General features: G+C 38.6%; 1 pseudogene; it reads left to right on the top strand.

Moving 5' to 3' along the window:
- The first annotated feature begins 13,681 nt into the window (after positions 1–13,681).
- Positions 13,682–23,346, top strand: part of LOC113171517 — a 53,350-nt pseudogene continuing 43,685 nt past the window's right edge.

The raw sequence follows: 23,346 nt of genomic DNA, 5'->3' as shown, positions 1-23,346 counted from the left end.
GTGGCCAAATGAGCTTGTGAAAAGTCACATGAATATCCATCTAGTCTTGCATAATGCAAATGTAAGAACATGCTATTTCATTTTGCAGGGAGGAAGTTACTTTAAATGCGCTGTTAAAAAAATTAAAAACAATAGATTTATATAACATTTTAGTATTCAACAGGTTCAAGCCTACAGTGTAGATTTTATTGAGCTACCAACGGGTTTATTTAGATAATTATTTCAATTACAGGTTGTGGTAATACAAACACAGCTCTGGTGTCATTTTACTCAACCTCAATCTGCTTAATACCATATTCAAGACATTGAGTACATCACTGATCTTTTTCCTGACAATTCCTCCCTTGAATCTGATCTTGATATTTTTGGTCAAAGAATGGATTTTAATGGACAAGTTTATTGGTGGCTCTCTCCGTATTTCGCCATGGAGACATGGACAATAATGAAATATATAACTTTTAATCAACTTTAACGAATTGCTTCATTTTATAATTTTTCTTGTGATACACTTGTGCTTCAGCTTCTTGTTTCAGTTTTTTTTTTTTAATTTAAGAAGCCTTTTGAATCCCAAGCAAGTCCAATTACCACTGAGTAGCGACCACGTGATAACCATGACCTGCACAGCTGTAAATGTCAGCACTCGGACATTTAGTCAACAGACTATGTGCAACCAGGCTACGAAGAAAAATGATTATGTAATATAAACAGACACAGTTCATATGACATATAAACAGTGTTACACTACTTAAATATTTAAAATGATTTACCACCATAACAATGACACATTTTTTATTATTTTTTTGTTTTTATTATTATTTATTTATTATTATTATTTTGTTATTACAATTTTTTTAAAAAGCCAATTAAAAGTTGCCAATTAAAATGTCTGTGGGAGAAACCGGAGCTCCCGGAGTAAACCCACAGGCGTACGGGGAGAGATGTTATCTCCAGGATGCAGGCAGTAAAAGGCACAGTCACATCAAGAAGTTCATGAAACCTCCTTCAGAAGGTTTAATATCTACACCCTCTGAAAGAGAGTGTAAATCTTAAAACCTCCTTCAGAGGGTTTGAATCCAAAACCCTCCTTCAGAAGTTTTAGATCTTAAAACCTCCTTCAGAAGGTTTAGATCTTAAAACCTCCTTCAGAAGGTTTAGATCTTAAAACCTCCTTCAGAGGGTCTGAATCCTGAACATTCTTGCTGGGACACTGCAATCTGCTGCATCACTGTGTAATCTCCAGGATGCAGGCAATAAAAGGCACTGTCACAGCAAGACGTTCTTGAACCCTCCTTCAGAAGGTTTAAGATTTACACCCTCTGAAAGAGAGTGTAAATCTTAAAACCTCCTTCAGAGGGTTTGAATCCTGAACATTCTTGCTGGGACAGTGCTATCTGCTGCATCACTGTGTAATCTCCAGGATGCTGGCAGTAAAAGGCACTGTCACAGCAAGACGTTCTTGAACCCTCTTTCCGAAGGTTTAGATCTTAAAACCTCCTTCAGAGGGTTTGAATCCTGAACATTCTTCCTGGGACAGTGTTAACTGCTGCATCACCGTACACCATCCAAATGGATTATTTGCTGGATTTTTGGATGATATGTTGTATGACCTGTTATTTTAAACTGCAGCAGGCCTCAAGTGCCTGGTAGGCAAATTTGAGGTAGGTTTGTGGGTCAGGACTGTAGCTAACACTGAGGGTGCTGATCGCCGCAGCTGCACTCACAGTGGCAATGCCAGCAAACAAACCTACTTTGAGGATTTTCTTTGGCAACCAACCCCATGAACTCCCAGCACCCTGTTGTTCAGGCTGAGGGGTGGAAGGTCTGTCCAGTATCTCCTCCTCCTGCGTCTTCTCCTGCTGGCTCCTAAGGTCACGGACTGACTGTCTGAAGTCCTTTATGAGGGTAGATTGCTCTTCTATCGTTTGCCTCATATCAGCAATTTCTTTCGCTTGCTTTGACAGTAGTTCGTTGTTTTCAATGGTCACTTGTCTTGTCCTCTCCACTAGGTCGCTTATGTCCCTGATGTTTTTCTGCAGATCATGATTTTCTTTCCAAAGCCTCGAGTTTGCTTTCAGCAATCTCATTCTCGGAGAGTTAAGCCGATGTTTATCCACTGACAAATAAGGCCTTAGTAAATACAACGACATTTCTGTGTTATGCAGAGAAGTGCAGAAAGTATTCTGACAAATACTTAAGTTACCTTTTAGGAAAACAGTAACAAAGATTCTTTGTCAGAAAATCAACTAATGATGGGATCTAAAAACTAGGGGTATTTAAAATGTAGAAGTGGCTTTGATCTGGTGTGACATCATCACATTCTATGGGCATTGATGTTATGTGACATCATCACATTCTATAGAAAGCTTCAAATGCCTTTCATTATATTCCAACGTGACGATGCATTTTTTTTAGATTTTCACAAATGTTTTGGAAAAATCCATCAAATAAAAGCAAATAAAAACAAACACAACCATAAAAAACACACTAATGTATCCCAAATATTTCTTAGACCTGTGTATTATAATAATTTATATAATAACAGCAACAATAGCAATACGAAAAGTAGTAGTAATAATAATAATAATGAATATATAAATATGATGTATCTTTGCTGTACTACACTGTATTAATTGAGCTACTAACTTATAAACTGTCTGTTTCCACAGATATGAATGGAGCACAGGAGCTAACTGTGCTCCATCGCTGTACTTTTATTTTTATTTTTGGAGACTATTAGTAATTGCCTATCTGGCTAACATAGTCATGTGTTTTACAAAATACACTGTCAAAGTTAGAATGTGATGTTTGCATTTAATATGACAAACACAAAAGGTAAACTGTGGCCAAATGAGCTTGTGAAAAGTCACATGAATATCCATCTAGTCTTGCATAATGCAAATGTAAGAACATGCTATTTCATTTTGCAGGGAGGAAGGTACTTTAAATGCACTGTTAAAAAAAATTAAAAACAATAGATTTATATAACATTTTAGTATTCAACAGGTTCAAGCCTACAGTGTAGATTTTATTGAGCTTCCAATGGGCTTATTTAGATAAGTATTGTAATTACAGGTTGTGGTAATACAAACACAGCTCTGGTGTCATTTTACTCAACCTCAATCTGCTTAATACCATATTCAAGACATTGAGTACATCACTGATCTTTTTCCTGACAATTCCTCCCTTGAATCTGATCTTGATATTTTTGGTCAAAGAATGGATTTGAATGGACAAGTTTATTGGTGGCTCTCTCCATATTTCGCCATGGAGACATGGACAATAATGAAATATATAACTTTTAATCAACTTTAACGAATTGCTTCATTTTATAATTTTTCTTGTGATACACTTGTGCTTCAGCTTCTTGTTTCAGTTTTTTTTTTTAATTTAAGAAGCCTTTTGAATCCCAAGCAAGTCCAATTACCACTGAGTAGCGACCACGTGATAACCATGACCTGCACAGCTGTAAATGTCAGCACTCGGACATTTAGTCAACAGACTATGTGCAACCAGGCTACGAAGAAAAATGATTATGTAATATAAACAGACACAGTTCATATGACATATAAACAGTGTTACACTACTTAAATATTTTAAATGATTTACCACCATAACAATGACACATTTTTTATTATTTTTTTGTTTTTATTATTATTTATTTATTATTATTATTTTGTTATTACAATTTTTTTAAAAAGCCAATTAAAAGTTGCCAATTAAAATGTCTGTGGGAGAAACCGGAGCTCCCGGAGTAAACCCACAGGCGTACGGGGAGAGATGTTATCTCCAGGATGCAGGCAGTAAAAGGCACAGTCACATCAAGAAGTTCATGAAACCTCCTTCAGAAGGTTTAAGATCTACACCCTCTGAAAGAGAGTGTAAATCTTAAAACCTCCTTCAGAGGGTTTGAATCCAAAACCCTCCTTCAGAAGTTTTAGATCTTAAAACCTCCTTCAGAAGGTTTAGATCTTAAAACCTCCTTCAGAAGGTTTAGATCTTAAAACCTCCTTCAGAGGGTCTGAATCCTGAACATTCTTGCTGGGACACTGCAATCTGCTGCATCACTGTGTAATCTCCAGGATGCAGGCAATAAAAGGCACTGTCACAGCAAGACGTTCTTGAACCCTCCTTCAGAAGGTTTAAGATTTACACCCTCTGAAAGAGAGTGTAAATCTTAAAACCTCCTTCAGAGGGTTTGAATCCTGAACATTCTTGCTGGGACACTGCAATCTGCTGCATCTCTGTGTAATCTCCAGGATGCTGGCAGTAAAAGACACTGTCACAGCAAGACGTTCTTGAACCCTCTTTCCGAAGGTTTAGATCTTAAAACCTCCTTCAGAGGGTTTGAATGCTGAACATTCTTGCTGGGACAGTGTTAACTGCTGCATCACCGTACACCATCCAAATGGATTATTTGCTGGATTTTTGGATGATATGTTGTATGACCTGTTATTTTAAACTGCAGCAGGCCTCAAGTGCCTGGTAGGCAAATTTGAGGTAGGTTTGTGGGTCAGGACTGTAGCTAACATTGAGGGTGCTGATCGCCGCAGCTGCACTCACAGTGGCAATACCAGCAAACAAACCAACTTTGAGGATTTTCTTTGGCAACCAACCCCATGAACTCCCAGCACCCTGTTGTTCAGGCTGAGGTGTGGAAGGTCTGTCCAGTATCTCCTCCTCCTGCGTCTTCTCCTGCTGGCTCCTAAGGTCACGGACTGACTGTCTGAAGTCCTTTATGAGGGTAGATTGCTCTTCTATCGTTTGCCTCATATCAGCAATTTCTTTCGCTTGCTTTGACAGTAGTTCGTTGTTTTCAATGGTCACTTGTCTTGTCCTCTCCACTAGGTCGCTTATGTCCCTGATGTTTTTCTGCAGATCATGATTTTCTTTCCAAAGCCTTGAGTTTGCTTTCAGCAATCTCATTCTCGGAGAGTTAAGCCGATGTTTATCCACTGACAAATAACTGGATGTTTATCCACTGACTGTCTTGATGTGACAGTGCCTTTTACTGCCTGCATCCTGGAGATAACATCTCTCCCCGTACGCCTGTGGGAGAAACCGGAGCTCCCGGAGTAAACCCACAGGCGTACGGGGAGAGATGTTATCTCCAGGATGCAGGCAGTAAAAGGCACTGTCACATCAAGAAGTTCATGAAACCTCCTTCAGAAGGTTTAAGATTTACACCCTCTGAAAGAGAGCGTAAATCTTAAAACCTCCTTCAGAGGGTTTGAATCCAAAACCCTCCTTCAGAAGTTTTAGATCTTAAAACCTCCTTCAGAAGGTTTAGATCTTAAAACCTCCTTCAGAAGGTTTAAATCTTAAAACCTCCTTCAGAGGGTCTGAATCCTGAACATTCTTGCTGGGACACTGCAATCTGCTGCATCACTGTGTAATCTCCAGGATGCAGGCAATAAAAGGCACTGTCACAGCAAGACGTTCTTGAACCCTCCTTCAGAAGGTTTAAGATTTACACCCTCTGAAAGAGAGTGTAAATCTTAAAACCTCCTTCAGAGGGTTTGAATCCTGAACATTCTTGCTGGGACAGTGCTGCACTACTGCATCTCTGTGTAATCTCCAGGATGCTGGCAGTAAAAGACACTGTCACAGCAAGACGTTCTTGAACCCTCTTTCCGAAGGTTTAGATCTTAAAACCTCTTTCAGAGGGTTTGAATGCTGAACATTCTTGCTGGGACAGTGTTAACTGCTGCATCACCGTACACCATCCAAATGGATTATTTGCTGGATTTTTGGATGATATGTTGTATGACCTGTTATTTTAAACTGCAGCAGGCCTCAAGTGCCTGGTAGGCAAATTTGAGGTAGGTTTGTGGGTCAGGACTGTAGCTAACATTGAGGGTGCTGATCGCCGCAGCTGCACTCACAGTGGCAATACCAGCAAACAAACCAACTTTGAGGATTTTCTTTGGCAACCAACCCCATGAACTCCCAGCACCCTGTTGTTCAGGCTGAGGTGTGGAAGGTCTGTCCAGTATCTCCTCCTCCTGCGTCTTCTCCTGCTGGCTCCTAAGGTCACGGACTGACTGTCTGAAGTCCTTTATGAGGGTAGATTGCTCTTCTATCGTTTGCCTCATATCAGCAATTTCTTTCGCTTGCTTTGACAGTAGTTCGTTGTTTTCAATGGTCACTTGTCTTGTCCTCTCCACTAGGTCGCTTATGTCCCTGATGTTTTTCTGCAGATCATGATTTTCTTTCCAAAGCCTTGAGTTTGCTTTCAGCAATCTCATTCTCGGAGAGTTAAGCCGATGTTTATCCACTGACAAATAAGGCCTTAGTAAATACAACGACATTTCTGTGTTATGCAGAGAAGTGCAGAAAGTATTCTGACAAATACTTAAGTTACCTTTTAGGAAAACAGTAACAAAGATTCTTTGTCAGAAAATCAACTAATGATGGGATCTAAAAACTAGGGGTATTTAAAATGTAGAAGTGGCTTTGATCTGGTGTGACATCATCACATTCTATGGGCATTGATGTTATGTGACATCATCACATTCTATAGAAAGCTTCAAATGCCTTTCATTATATTCAGACGTGACGATGCATTTTTTTTTTAGATTTTCACAAATGTTTTGGAAAAATCCATCAAATAAAAGCAAATAAAAACAAACACAACCATAAAAAACACACTAATGTATCCCAAATATTTCTTAGACCTGTGTATTATAATAATTTATATAATAACAGCAACAATAGCAATACGAAAAGTAGTAGTAATAATAATAATAATGAATATATAAATATGATGTATCTTTGCTGTACTACACTGTATTAATTGAGCTACTAACTTATAAACTGTCTGTTTCCACAGATATGAATGGAGCACAGGAGCTAACTGTGCTCCATCGCTGTACTTTTATTTTTATTTTTGGTGACTATTAGTAATTGCCTATCTGGCTAACATAGTCATGTGTTTTACAAAATACACTGTCAAAGTTAGAATGTGATGTTTGCATTTAATATGACAAACACAAAAGGTAAACTGTGGCCAAATGAGCTTGTGAAAAGTCACATGAATATCCATCTAGTCTTGCATAATGCAAATGTAAGAACATGCTATTTCATTTTGCAGGGAGGAAGTTACTTTAAATGCGCTGTTAAAAAAATTAAAAACAATAGATTTATATAACATTTTAGTATTCAACAGGTTCAAGCCTACAGTGTAGATTTTATTGAGCTTCCAATGGGTTTATTTAGATAAGTATTGTAATTACAGGTTGTGGTAATACAAACACAGCTCTGGTGTCATTTTACTCAACCTCAATCTGCTTAATTCCATATTCAAGACATTGAGTACATCACTGATCTTTTTCCTGACAATTCCTCCCTTGAATCTGATCTTGATATTTTTGGTCAAAGAATGGATTTGAATGGACAAGTTTATTGGTGGCTCTCTCCATATTTCGCCATGGAGACATGGACAATAATGAAATATATAACTTTTAATCAACTTTAACGAATTGCTTCATTTTATAATTTTTCTTGTGATACACTTGTGCTTCAGCTTCTTGTTTCAGTTTTTTTTTTTAATTTAAGAAGCCTTTTGAATCCCAAGCAAGTCCAATTACCACTGAGTAGCGACCACGTGATAACCATGACCTGCACAGCTGTAAATGTCAGCACTTGGACATTTAGTCAACAGACTATGTGCAACCAGGCTACGAAGAAAAATGATTATGTAATATAAACAGACACAGTTCATATGACATATAAACAGTGTTACACTACTTAAATATTTAAAATGATTTACCACCATAACAATGACACATTTTTTATTAATTTTTTGTTTTTATTATTATTTATTTATTATTATTATTTTTATTATTACAATTTTTTTTAAAAGCCAATTAAAAGTTGCCAATTAAAATGTCTGTGGGAGAAACCGGAGCTCCCGGAGTAAACCCACAGGCGTACGGGGAGAGATGTTATCTCCAGGATGCAGGCAGTAAAAGGCACAGTCACATCAAGAAGTTCATGAAACCTCCTTCAGAAGGTTTAAGATCTACACCCTCTGAAAGAGAGTGTAAATCTTAAAACCTCCTTCAGAGGGTTTGAATCCAAAACCCTCCTTCAGAAGTTTTAGATCTTAAAACCTCCTTCAGAAGGTTTAGATCTTAAAACCTCCTTCAGAAGGTTTAGATCTTAAAACCTCCTTCAGAGGGTTTGAATCCTGAACATTCTTGCTGGGACACTGCAATCTGCTGCATCACTGTGTAATCTCCAGGATGCTGGCAGTAAAAGACACTGTCACAGCAAGACGTTCTTGAACCCTCTTTCCGAAGGTTTAGATCTTAAAACCTCTTTCAGAGGGTTTGAATGCTGAACATTCTTGCTGGGACAGTGTTAACTGCTGCATCACCGTACACCATCCAAATGGATTATTTGCTGGATTTTTGGATGATATGTTGTATGACCTGTTATTTTAAACTGCAGCAGGCCTCAAGTGCCTGGTAGGCAAATTTGAGGTAGGTTTGTGGGTCAGGACTGTAGCTAACATTGAGGGTGCTGATCGCCGCAGCTGCACTCACAGTGGCAATACCAGCAAACAAACCAACTTTGAGGATTTTCTTTGGCAACCAACCCCATGAACTCCCAGCACCCTGTTGTTCAGGCTGAGGTGTGGAAGGTCTGTCCAGTATCTCCTCCTCCTGCGTCTTCTCCTGCTGGCTCCTAAGGTCACGGACTGACTGTCTGAAGTCCTTTATGAGGGTAGATTGCTCTTCTATCGTTTGCCTCATATCAGCAATTTCTTTCGCTTGCTTTGACAGTAGTTCGTTGTTTTCAATGGTCACTTGTCTTGTCCTCTCCACTAGGTCGCTTATGTCCCTGATGTTTTTCTTCAGATCATGATTTTCTTTCCAAAGCCTCGAGTTTGCTTTCAGCAATCTCATTCTCGGAGAGTTAAGCCGATGTTTATCCACTGACAAATAAGGCCTTAGTAAATACAACGACATTTCTGTGTTATGCAGAGAAGTGCAGAAAGTATTCTGACAAATACTTAAGTTACCTTTTAGGAAAACAGTAACAAAGATTCTTTGTCAGAAAATCAACTAATGATGGGATCTAAAAACTAGGGGTATTTAAAATGTAGAAGTGGCTTTGATCTGGTGTGACATCATCACATTCTATGGGCATTGATGTTATGTGACATCATCACATTCTATAGAAAGCTTCAAATGCCTTTCATTATATTCAGACGTGACGATGCATTTTTTTTTAGATTTTCACAAATGTTTTGGAAAAATCCATCAAATAAAAGCAAATAAAAACAAACACAACCATAAAAAACACACTAATGTATCCCAAATATTTCTTAGACCTGTGTATTATAATAATTTATATAATAACAGCAACAATAGCAATACGAAAAGTAGTAGTAATAATAATAATAATGAATATATAAATATGATGTATCTTTGCTGTACTACACTGTATTAATTGAGCTACTAACTTATAAACTGTCTGTTTCCACAGATATGAATGGAGCACAGGAGCTAACTGTGCTCCATCGCTGTACTTTTATTTTTATTTTTGGTGACTATTAGTAATTGCCTATCTGGCTAACATAGTCATGTGTTTTACAAAATACACTGTCAAAGTTAGAATGTGATGTTTGCATTTAATATGACAAACACAAAAGGTAAACTGTGGCCAAATGAGCTTGTGAAAAGTCACATGAATATCCATCTAGTCTTGCATAATGCAAATGTAAGAACATGCTATTTCATTTTGCAGGGAGGAAGTTACTTTAAATGCGCTGTTAAAAAAATTAAAAACAATAGATTTATATAACATTTTAGTATTCAACAGGTTCAAGCCTACAGTGTAGATTTTATTGAGCTTCCAATGGGTTTATTTAGATAAGTATTGTAATTACAGGTTGTGGTAATACAAACACAGCTCTGGTGTCATTTTACTCAACCTCAATCTGCTTAATTCCATATTCAAGACATTGAGTACATCACTGATCTTTTTCCTGACAATTCCTCCCTTGAATCTGATCTTGATATTTTTGGTCAAAGAATGGATTTGAATGGACAAGTTTATTGGTGGCTCTCTCCATATTTCGCCATGGAGACATGGACAATAATGAAATATATAACTTTTAATCAACTTTAACGAATTGCTTCATTTTATAATTTTTCTTGTGATACACTTGTGCTTCAGCTTCTTGTTTCAGTTTTTTTTTTTAATTTAAGAAGCCTTTTGAATCCCAAGCAAGTCCAATTACCACTGAGTAGCGACCACGTGATAACCATGACCTGCACAGCTGTAAATGTCAGCACTCGGACATTTAGTCAACAGACTATGTGCAACCAGGCTACGAAGAAAAATGATTATGTAATATAAACAGACACAGTTCATATGACATATAAACAGTGTTACACTACTTAAATATTTAAAATGATTTACCACCATAACAATGACACATTTTTTATTATTTTTTTGTTTTTATTATTATTTATTTATTATTATTATTTTGTTATTACAATTTTTTTAAAAAGCCAATTAAAAGTTGCCAATTAAAATGTCTGTGGGAGAAACCGGAGCTCCCGGAGTAAACCCACAGGCGTACGGGGAGAGATGTTATCTCCAGGATGCAGGCAGTAAAAGGCACAGTCACATCAAGAAGTTCATGAAACCTCCTTCAGAAGGTTTAAGATCTACACCCTCTGAAAGAGAGTGTAAATCTTAAAACCTCCTTCAGAGGGTTTGAATCCAAAACCCTCCTTCAGAAGTTTTAGATCTTAAAACCTCCTTCAGAAGGTTTAGATCTTAAAACCTCCTTCAGAAGGTTTAGATCTTAAAACCTCCTTCAGAGGGTCTGAATCCTGAACATTCTTGCTGGGACACTGCAATCTGCTGCATCACTGTGTAATCTCCAGGATGCAGGCAATAAAAGGCACTGTCACAGCAAGACGTTCTTGAACCCTCCTTCAGAAGGTTTAAGATTTACACCCTCTGAAAGAGAGTGTAAATCTTAAAACCTCCTTCAGAGGGTTTGAATCCTGAACATTCTTGCTGGGACACTGCAATCTGCTGCATCTCTGTGTAATCTCCAGGATGCTGGCAGTAAAAGGCACTGTCACAGCAAGACGTTCTTGAACCCTCTTTCCGAAGGTTTAGATCTTAAAACCTCTTTCAGAGGGTTTGAATGCTGAACATTCTTGCTGGGACAGTGTTAACTGCTGCATCACCGTACACCATCCAAATGGATTATTTGCTGGATTTTTGGATGATATGTTGTATGACCTGTTATTTTAAACTGCAGCAGGCCTCAAGTGCCTGGTAGGCAAATTTGAGGTAGGTTTGTGGGTCAGGACTGTAGCTAACATTGAGGGTGCTGATCGCCGCAGCTGCACTCACAGTGGCAATACCAGCAAACAAACCAACTTTGAGGATTTTCTTTGGCAACCAACCCCATGAACTCCCAGCACCCTGTTGTTCAGGCTGAGGTGTGGAAGGTCTGTCCAGTATCTCCTCCTCCTGCGTCTTCTCCTGCTGGCTCCTAAGGTCACGGACTGACTGTCTGAAGTCCTTTATGAGGGTAGATTGCTCTTCTATCGTTTGCCTCATATCAGCAATTTCTTTCGCTTGCTTTGACAGTAGTTCGTTGTTTTCAATGGTCACTTGTCTTGTCCTCTCCACTAGGTCGCTTATGTCCCTGATGTTTTTCTGCAGATCATGATTTTCTTTCCAAAGCCTTGAGTTTGCTTTCAGCAATCTCATTCTCGGAGAGTTAAGCCGATGTTTATCCACTGACAAATAAGGCCTTAGTAAATACAACGACATTTCTGTGTTATGCAGAGAAGTGCAGAAAGTATTCTGACAAATACTTAAGTTACCTTTTAGGAAAACAGTAACAAAGATTCTTTGTCAGAAAATCAACTAATGATGGGATCTAAAAACTAGGGGTATTTAAAATGTAGAAGTGGCTTTGATGTTATGTGACATCATCACATTCTATAGAAAGCTTCAAATGCCTTTCATTATATTTCAACGTGACGATGCATTTTTTTTTAGATTTTCACAAATGTTTTGGAAAAATCCATCAAATAAAAGCAAATAAAAACAAACACAACCATAAAAAACACACTAATGTATCCCAAATATTTCTTAGACCTGTGTATTATAATAATTTATATAATAACAGCAACAATAGCAATACGAAAAGTAGTAATAATAATAATAATAATAATGAATATATAAATATGATGTATATTTGCTGTACTACACTGTATTAATTGAGCTACTAACTTATAAACTGTCTGTTTCCACAGATATGAATGGAGCACAGGAGCTAACTGTGCTGTAATGTGTACTTTTTATTTTTATTTTTGATGACTATTAGTAATTGCCTATCTGGCTAACATAGTCATGTGTTTTACAAAATACACTATCAAAGTTAGAATGTGATGTTTGCATTTGATATGACAAACACAAAAGGTAAACTGTGGCCAAATGAGCTTGTGAAAAGTCACATGAATATCCATCTAGTCTTGCATAATGCAAATGTAAGAACATGCTATTTCATTTTGCAGGGAGGAAGGTACTTTAAATGCACTGTTAAAAAAAATTAAAAACAATAGATTTATATAACATTTTAGTATTCAACAGGTTCAAGCCTACAGTGTAGATTTTATGCCAATGCGTTTATTTAGATGATTATTATTATAAGATAGTAGATCAGGTGGAAGAGCAGTCATCTACGAACCCCTGGCTGCTTGCTGTGTTCTTGGACGAGACACCGAAACCCCTTGGAGTGCTGACACAGTCTGGCAGCTGTCCAACTGCAGTTTCCCCAAGGGGATCAATAAAGTATACATTATTATTATTACTATGCATTTACAGGTTGTGGTAATACAAACACAGCTCTGGTGTCATTTTACTGAACCTCAACCTGCTGAATTTACAGTCATTCATACTGTGTAACACTAATGGAAACAGTCACCATCTGTTGTGTCTACATCACAGAAGACACTTCATTGCAGTGGCCTGTGCAGACAGTAGTTACGCTGTGGGAGGCTGGTACTTGGACTCCCTGGTGACCCCAGACTCCTGCACAGCTCTCTATGCAGCTGTAGGACACTATGATCCATGGGAAGACACCTGGAGGTTTGTGTCTGTGTAACTGTATTATTACTGTATTACCAAGGTGCTATATGCAGTACACTGCAGTGGTAACTGCAGTACTGTTGTATTGTTAACAGTACTGTTGCTTCTTTCTGCTGTATGACTGAACAGGTAGCTAACACACAGCTAGCATTGTTAGCTAATATCAGTATGTGTGTCAACTGTTTAATATATCTATATACTTTGGTTCGAATAAATATAATTCGAGGTTTAATGCTTTAATGAAATGTCCACACAGTTTGTAGAAACTGCAATGCTAAATATGATTAGCGCCATAGCATGCTAATCGCATTAGCACCTCAGTTTGCTAGGGATGTTAGCAAAACTTCAAGGATAAGCTACCATACCGGTCAGAAAGCCATCAGTGAAATCATGTCATATGCTGTTGTGTACAGTATTCAATTGTAACATACATTTTATTTATTGTTTATTTAGAAGATCTATTGTGTTATTCAGGATCTGTAATATCTACATTCATTATCTTTGCTGTATATCTATAACTTTGGCAACATAACAAGGAAGAGTGTTTATGCCTTTTCTGAGCAGAGGCTGTTTGTCAGCGCAGACCCGAGCAGTGCTGAGTGCCATCTTGTTTGCCACTGGACTGTGGCTCTTCCTTATCTGCCTCCTGAGATACACTCTCAAAGTTCTGCTTTCCTACCATAGCTGGATTTTTGAATCCCATGGAAAGATGAGCACATCTACAAAAGTGTGGCTGGTATGTGCCTCAATCCTTAACTATGCTATTTAGAATTGTAGATCTGCCAGTGCACTGTCTGTTTAGTCTTTGTGTCCATGGTTGAATCTTTCTTTAAATAAGTTATAAAGGGCCGGCCGTCTTATAAATTGTACGTGTTTTTTGTTCTGATGTTGTTTGAACATCCCTAGAGCCTGGTGAAGATGTTTACTGCTCTACAGCTTCCAGGCCTCCTTACCCAGGCTCCCTGTACCGAGTATGGATGATACCATTTGCAGGGTGTGTAACCATTGTTGTTTACATACACATTAAGCATAGATAATAATCATGGCATATTGATGGAACACCAACCTGGTTTCTCCTTGCACACGATTAGACCCATATGTACATATCTGGCGGAATGTGAGGCTGACCTCGACCAATTAAACTCAGAAACCTGATCATAACGAGAACCAATGCGTACACATAAACAGCACTTGTTGACATGTAAACCTAACCTTGATTTCTAACTATAACATTCATGGGATTTGGCATAAACATCTCTCTTTTTTCAGTTAATTGCACCTTTAAATAACTTAATATCTTCTTACATGATATGTCATGTTAGTAATACTACTACATTAGAAGCTCTGATACATATTTCCTGGGTGTCTTCAAAGTTTTCTCTTTGTGTTTCTCAACTCTTCTATAATATCAGCTGTGTTTCTACAGCACACTGCTGTACTGCCCTGACAACTCACCATGTTTTTCACTCAGTACCTTAAGTCATTTCGTCCTCTACTGGACAAGATTTTGGCCAATGACTTTAGAGATTCCATAGCAGCCCAGCTGCAGAGATACTTGATGCTAAAATCCTTGTGGACGACAAATTATGTGAGTAGTGTTCACAAATTATTTAATATTGTTAATCACAATATGATACAATATACATTATTTGCATTTATACTAATAAATATTAGTTTTGACTTCATGTGGCTTTTTTGAAGGATCTTTTGTACGTGACTCCAACACATCGACAGGCTGCACGGGCGGGAAACGTGGCCCATGCAATGCTGCAGTACAGGCGCAAACTTGAACGCGGTGAACATGCACCGGTAATCCTTTCCACGAGCAGGTTTTGATTTAAATATCACTTGTGTGACATCCTATTTTCCCTACTTGAAACGAAAAAAGAAGAACATAAGCAAAAACACAAATACAGAAGGTTCTCACATGAATCACCCGATACTATTCAAACCTTGGTGAAAATAGTGTGTTCATATGTACCTTTGCAGTTTTTGTCTCTGCGGTGATTTAACCTTTTTTCCTTTTCTTCTTAGTTTAGGGCTTTAGGGATTGTTCCTATGTGTTCAACTCAGATGGAGAGGATGTTTAACACCACCCGCATCCCTGGCATAGAAACAGGTGAGCAACAGTTCATGACCATTTCATTTAAGGGGGGGAATCAACACATGGGACAGACTCTGCTCTCCTTGAGTTGAAACTTTCCAGCATGTTAAAAATGGTGAAAGCTAAATAGGTGTTGACACTAATAACTGAGAGATGGCCCAAAGTGCAGCTGTGTAAAGGTTTAAATCAGTAGAGAGCTGTTTTTTGTCTAGTGTGTTTTTCAGTATTGATTGTACCTGGCTGACTTGTTGCTCTTGCTGACCAGTTACTGCAGATATTGTGCAGCACCTCACTGACCGTAAGCACCTAGTTGTTTACCACAAAGGTCGGTTCTTCCAGCTGTGGCTGTACACTGGAGGGCGCCACCTCTTACCCAGTGGTTCTAGGCTTTTTTACATTTTGTGTATGACCGCGCAACAAAGACGTCCATGAAGGTGGACTGTGTGCAGGATTGAGCCTGCTGCAGGTGTTGTAGGAGCCAGCTTTTGTAAGCGTGTATAGGCAACACACTAAATGAAAAGCCATTCATTTCCCAGCTGAGCGTTGCAGTTAGCCTTCTGACAGGTCAGTTATTCACATGGCTGGAGAGAGAGGGACTGAAAGCTAGAGAGGCACAAAGGAAAGCCAGGATGACAGAAAACCGAGAAGGAGAGAGAGAACAAGCAGGAAGAGTCACCTCAGCTCAAGGGTTAATGACGTCCAGCCATCCTTCAGGGCAGATTACTCATCTGGTAACGAGCTTGCTCCATCACCCTGGGCTACCCTCCATCACCGTCCCTCTCTCCTGTTGACTCTCACTACCAGCAATCACAACTGATTGCTCTTCCCGAGTTTACAGCCTCGGGCTCCCAGTCTTTCTGCATTTTATCAAACTTCACATGCATAAGAAATGTATTGGATTCAGAAAAAGCATCGAACTATGTGGTGAGAATGTGCAGAAACGTTTAATGCGAGGAAGTTAGGGCTACCTTTCTTTGGGTACAACAAAGTTTTGAAGAACATAAAGAGATTGATTATCATTTCTTTGATGGCATAAATCCTCAATATGAGTAAAGCACATCAAGCTGATTACCACTTAACATATTGCAATGTGACACAGTAAAAATAGCACTATGTCAAAAACACAATGTCTTTCTATCTGTTAGATAAGTTGATAAGTAGATAAGAGTGGCAGTAGTTGCACTGACATTTCATAAACCTTGTAAATTTTCTGTGCCCAGCCCAGTGCTTGAAGGTGCAGCTTCTCATGAACCAGCTCTGAGTCACAACCACGCGTGTCCATGGGACTTTCTGGAGGAATCATTTCATTTTTATGAGCTCCCCGCTCCTCTTTTCCCCTATTTTTTCTGTAGGCTGAACTAGAAACTTTATAATACTATATACTGTCATTGTAGTAAAGCTTTTGGCTTAAAGTCCCATTGCATTGTTCCTGTCATTTTTGCCTCGCTTCAAACATTGACTGTATGTGGTACTGTCAGGAGGTAATTTTATTGGCTTTATGGGTGTATACATAATGGGTAATTTTCACAGCAGACATTTTAAGACATTTTCACTTGTCATGGCAGGAAAAGCACTGGTGGAATTGATAACATTAATGGTATGTCAGTTCTAGTAACTGCCCCCTTAGGTTACTATGCACAATAGCAGGACCTCCTGTAAGTGGAACTATTAATTACACCTGTAGTCAAATGTCAAAATGTCTGGCTGGTCTATTATTTTCCTTAATGGGAACTCAACATTTGCCACCAGTGGGACATGTAGTCAATTTTTTCCCCCACATACCTTGTGTAGCTACCTATTAGAGAAAGTGTCCATGGTTTGTATGACAGCTTACTTCATGTAACTGCATATGAGAGTTGCTGAACTCCTACAATATGTTATGATGCATGCTAATGCACTCACTGCCAGCCTTAAACTCGCACCCCTGAACTCCGCACATCTGCCACATAACTTTTAAAAGAAGCGACTGTCTGATCCAGGCCATGTATTTTGGATATTTTAAATTGTTTAATAGCTGAAGTGTGTCTTGGCCTGCTGCTACACATCTGGATTTCTTATACAAGTTTTATGGATGGAGGCTCTTATCTGGAAATGGGCTCATGGTGACGGGAGTCTTGAAAGTAAATTGCACATAATTTCTGGCATCATGCTCTGTATCTAATGTGATTTTGAGGTGCGAAGTTAATTATCGTTATTCCCCAAACTCTGCTGTGCTGAGCTCTGTATTTGCTTGCAGGGTCACAGCCGAGACACAAAATTTAATCTCTGTGTGTATTCTGCATTCAAGTAACATCTCTACTCCCTGTAAGCTGGCTTATAGAAATACATTCGTTAGTGAGAGACTCAATCAAGAAAACGTGTGCTCCCACACGAAAAATATTGTTCACTAATAAATGTGGTGAGACACATGAACATACTGTTGACTCAGGAGAGGTTGTAAGATATGTTTTCCAGGAAAATTGCTGCCACTTTTTGTTACGACAATGTGGCACCATTTGCTTTTGTAGATTAGTTTAAATGCCTTCTCACCTTTGACAAAAAGCCACTAAATTTTTTTTACTAAAACAATTGTCCTGGGCAATCTCTTGAAATATGGGTGGGAAAGGTCTTCAAGTCTGGACTGCACAGAGCAAACTTAACAGGACAAAACTGCAGAACTTCATCTTGTCTTTGACCTAAATTCCTATTTTAATTCACAAATACAGGGGATTTTCATTCATCCTGTCTTAATACAAAAAGACTGCTGCTGCATCCAGACAAACTTTTTCACACACGTGCAGTTTGTAACTTGCTGAACACTTCTTCATGCACAGCACCTGTGATGTGTAATGCATTGCAAACAGACAAAGCAGGCTAATGGAGTTATAGTTTGCGCTATTGTGGTGGTGCTCAGCACAAGTTTTCCTGGCTCATTTGCACAGCTTGATCCAAAAGAGCTTCAGTAGGTTCATTTGTTGTGAATGCTATAGTCAAACGGAGTCTTTTCTTCTGCACAACATTGACTATAGAAAATGTGAAACATTTTAAATGTTGTGTGTTTCATAATTAGAATGCCTGAGGTTTTCAGAGAAATAATGGAAAGAAATAGATTTTCCAAAGATGATTTCAAATGGTTTTACACTGTGCATATAACATTTTTAATTTTGTTCAGAAATTGTGTTTGCTCCGTTCCCTTTTCATGTTTCAGTGCTTTTCATGCTGCAATAATTCTTCTTCTATGTTAATTCAAGAAACAAAATTCTGCTGCTATATTTTGCTAGTAGTCTTTTAAGAGATTTTGGAACAGGCTGTGTATTGGAAGTAGTATCAATAGTATAGTGGACAATCTACTATTAAAGCCAACAACAAATGCTTTGTTTCACAGAGGATGGCAGCATTGACACACTAAACTGACGCCTCCTTTTTTCTGGCTGGCATAGAGTCTCTTGGTGTTGGATTTGTGGTGAAATCGTCCATGCATTGTGAGAAGATTCACAGTCTTGATATCAACAGCTTGCATTTGGTCTCTTCTGGTCAGCTTACAGCTGGATATCTGATGATTGGCTGTCTCTGTCTCTGATTTTGTTCTTTTTGTTAGTCTCACGTTGTCACACTTTGTAGAGGAGCTTGAACGTTGCTGCATTTCCTGCCAGTTGTGGCACATAGTGTTTGTAATGTGTATGCCTTTATTCATTTTTATTTTGTCTAGTATTGCGTTGCTCTTATTGCTTGTGTTTATTGAATACTACAAAAGATATGGACTTAAAAAGAAATCGCATAATAAATTGTTGCACAGTTGCAATATACTGTAGGTAAAAATGCAGCAATTAGATTGTTTTTCCGAAACCGTTCAGCCCTACTTTAAACTCTAAGGAAGTTAAAGTCCTTATTCTGTGCAAGCAAATTCTTATCATGACAGTTTTACTAGTTATTTGTGCTATAGTGTGTCTGTGACCTTATTTGTGCTATAAATTTGTGCTATAAGACATAAGTACTGTGTTTTAATTTATTTTGCATCATTTCTGAATAGAACTGTAGAAATCAGAGGGTTTTTGGCTTTGAGAAAACACTACTTTGTAATTGCCCTTTGGCCACAATTTACTTTATTGTCGTTCTTTTTAGCAACACCAGTCCATGTCTCAATGCAAAAAGGAGCTAAATGAAAAAACAGCAGGAGTGGTCCAAGCCTCCGTGCTGTGAACACCACTGGTTTATCTGAACCCATGTTATAAAACGTGTCTCCACTGAGACCAATGTGGGCTTACTGCGAAAAAGCATCTGGAACTGTAGATCCACAGGGAATTTCAACAGAAAGGTTATAAGGGGCATCACAAGGTCCAAGGACAACTCTGAATGTGTACTGAACACAGAATTGCTGTCTAGAAATTAGGAAAGTGGAAAATTGCTTCAGTAAAACAATTCCAAAAAGGTTCATGTTCGGTTTTTGTCTGTAACACAAACACTCGAACTGTCTGTGTTTTTCTCTATGTAATTGTGAACCAGACATGACCTCCACAGCCCCATTACCATGTTCCTATCATGTTCCTCATGGGACACATTACTGCACTGTGGAGCCTCAGTGAGACATGCATTAACTTACTTTTGACCATGGCCAAGGTCAAACACCACCATATGCTTAGCTGACAATGACCTGTAGCCAGGTCTGTAGCCAAGATGGTTTGTGTGTCTGTCATGTTCTACTTTCAGGGGTCCAAACTTGAGACTAAACGTTTTACATTAAACTTCTTAAGCAATGTCCGAGTCATAGGGCATAGTACATGCAACATACAATACAATACAATATACTGCTTATTGGCTGTACTTCCTGTACAGCTGTGCTGTACTTCAGTGATAACTTTGTCAGACTTCTATGACCTTTTTTCACGTGCAATAAGAAGCTTGCAGGAGGTTACTTCTCAGGAGGGTACTGCTACTCTCACAGTCTGAGGTAAATTATCAGCCTAATTAATCTTAGCTACCCTACTAATAACTCCATCGTATTCTACACAGTGTTGATTTCCGTGAATAATATTACAGGAGGAAGGTCAGTACGTCTAAAAAATTGATCGCTAAGTGGTGAAACTATGAGACAAGCCAAACTGACATCATCACAAATGGGTGTTAAGATGCTTTCTTTTTTTTTTGTTCTTCAGTAATGGCCAATGTCACATCCTCCAAAAAATGTCTGAGGTGTTGACTCACTTCAGTTTCTCACATGTTGCAAAGCCTACCATGGAAAACTGTTATTTATTCTAAAATACTGTTAAAATAATTTGACTTGCATCCAAAGTATATTATGCCACTAAATGTATATGTTGTTCTAACACTCAGGGAACGACTTTGACACCGTGTTTCTGTTTATAGTGAGAAAAACAATGAGTTGGCCGCTACATGGTACATACATTTGAGATAAACACAAATCAATCCTGTGGATTTCAGTGTGTGAACTCTTCACCTCTTTTTTTGTCATAGGATAAGTGCAGTGCTATTCAACACTTTAACTTTTCTCTTTCTAGTGCTTTCTGCTCTGTTACTTTTTTTTTTCCATCATCTTTTTTTTTTACTTCCTGAAGCAACACTCTGGTTCATTTTGCCTTTTGGCTTAACTCTTCAGAGGCTCCTATTTTATTGTTATGACTGCGGTGGAGGAGAATTCACTTTAGCGGGATCGAAAGGAAGGGATGGAGGATTGATGTGGTGATTTTTAGAGCTTCATCCATTAACCTGTGCCACCTGCAGGACACAGAAATGGCTTCTCCTCCCTTTGCTACCATTCCTGTTAGTGTGGCCTTCAGGTGCCACAAAGAAAGACATAATACATCATAATTTTATTATAACATGGTTGTGGTTTTCCACCATTGTTGGCTGTGATTACATCAACCTTCTCCTGCAGGTTTCCTTTGTTGATAAAGCCTTTCAAGATATTAAATAATTGCAGGAATATTAAATTAATTATATCCCAGCTTTACCGAAGAAGTATTTGCATTTCGATGCTTCACATTCATACCAGTGTTTCGTACCGCCAGCTTACGAAACGTGATTCCTATTTATCACTATACTGACCAGCAGGCCATGGCACAATAACACGTCACATACCAAATTGTCTATACTGTATGTATGAGCGAGCAGTTTTTGAAGCTTTATGCAGCCGTTAATTGAGAGAAGCTGTTAACTGGCTGGTCGGACTCCAGACAGTCTTATCAACAGCCACTCAGAGGCTCAGTGAATGATGGCACATAACACCTACTCCTAAAAGTGTCCCTTGTTGAATGGTCTCAATAATGGCCATGACCTTTCTCTTTCTCCGTCACTCCTTCAAAAGACTTTGGGGATTTGTTCCTTTTTCCCTGTATTGATCTCAATGTGGCCACATGATGCAAACCTATTGTTAAAGGTCCAATTTTCCTATAATCAAGTGATTTTTCCACTTCTCTTTAGGTGATTCAACCAAGAAGCATTTTATCAAGCGGTTTGACATAAAATCCATGGTAGACTGTATAGTAGAGTTTCTATGCACAAAGAACAAGAACCACACAACAAGCAGCACTTGCCCACCACTATAGAGACCTAGTTCTGAGCTTAGCTGGGTGCTCCATCAAACATAATTTGCATTTAGCAGATTAGTTCATGTCTCTGTTGTTGCATATTATTCTGGCTGCTTAGGGGACAAAGAAAAAAAATACAATCATACTCTCAACTACGTGTTCATTTTCTTTTACAAATCACTATACCTGCCTCGATTAGCCTGTCAGCTTTAAACTTGGCAATCACCTCTGTCCTGTTCACTTCTTTCAAACAATTAAGAGTTAAGGTAATGCTCTTCTAATTTACCACACATGAGCCATTCACTAGTCACCATCCCATTTATCTATCCAATTAGCTTCACCTGTAGCAGGCCGCTTTCATCTCCTCAATGCTGAATTTAAATTAGAAGTGGAGGCAGCTTATTAACAGGGCTGGCAAATGGGCAGTGCAGTTTGAAACCACTACAGCATCTCAACACACCGTTCTGGATGTTGCCGACATTTGTTGCACTGCAAAAATTAGGAAAAATATGTTCAAGAGCTATCTTCCCAGTATTTATTGTTTGTTCTTTCGGCTGATTTATTGTGCACTGTGCATAAACCTGATTGTAGTTTTGTGTGTCCAGCTGCTCTGTTGTGTTTTTGATGCTTCTCACTTCCTCCCTCAACATTCAATTGCTTCTCTCTGCCCCTGTCACCTGTCTCCTTTATTCCCTCTTTGTCACTCCTCTGACTTTTCTCCCTGTGTGTCTGTCTGAGTTAACCCTCAGGCGGAAGACGACTGATGTCTGATAGGTTCCCCTAACAGAAAAAGACTGCAGGCAGGGGCTGCAGCCGATGAATTTGATGATGTGGTTGAGGAGCGTGGCTTTTTGTCAGTGGCTTCTTTTTTCCACATTGACACAAATCATGGTAATGGCATAGAAAATAAAGAAGATAAAGGATCCATCTTTGAAGTTTGGCTCTCATGGTGAATAGGTCAATTACATATCAACAAAATCTTAATAGACCTGTCTGCTCAGGTTGGAAAACATAGAAAAAACAACTTGTCTTTAATGTTGACACTTGCTCCCATTTGGATTGCCAGACTGACTGAACCTCAACACTGTTTTACATGAAGCCATACTTCAGAGGGATGATCTGTTGCCTTAAATGTTCACTATGAGTACAGATAATTTTGTTAACATCTCTGTTTGGTTTGATCTTGGATCTGCAGCCTTCACAGTGGGGATAGGCCTTTGAGAGGTGTACATTCTACAAGTTTACAAACTCATCAAGTGATTTGGACCACAGCAAACGTACCGTTAGATGTAAAAACGCCTTTAATTTCAAATTGCAGTGACTGTAATGAGCAATCTCTTTGGTCAAACCAAAAGAGCAAAAGTGCATCATGTGTTAAAGGGAACTTGTGCCCAATTCATCTCTCAACATTAGTGTGGTTTTTAGAGGATGCAGGGAAATATAGTCTGTGACCTTAGCCATAGAAAACATGTTATGTGTCCTACACTACAGGAAAGCCAGAGGAATAGACTTCTTGCATATTGACAGACTCCTCCATGAGAGAGGGATTTTTTTGTATGTTTACTTCAAAAGAACTGACAGCTT

This window comes from Anabas testudineus, chromosome 13 (assembly GCF_900324465.2).
Source record: "Anabas testudineus chromosome 13, fAnaTes1.2, whole genome shotgun sequence".
Taxonomy (NCBI): Eukaryota; Metazoa; Chordata; class Actinopteri; order Anabantiformes; family Anabantidae; genus Anabas; species Anabas testudineus.
This window is presented reverse-complemented; position numbering and strand designations above follow the sequence as displayed.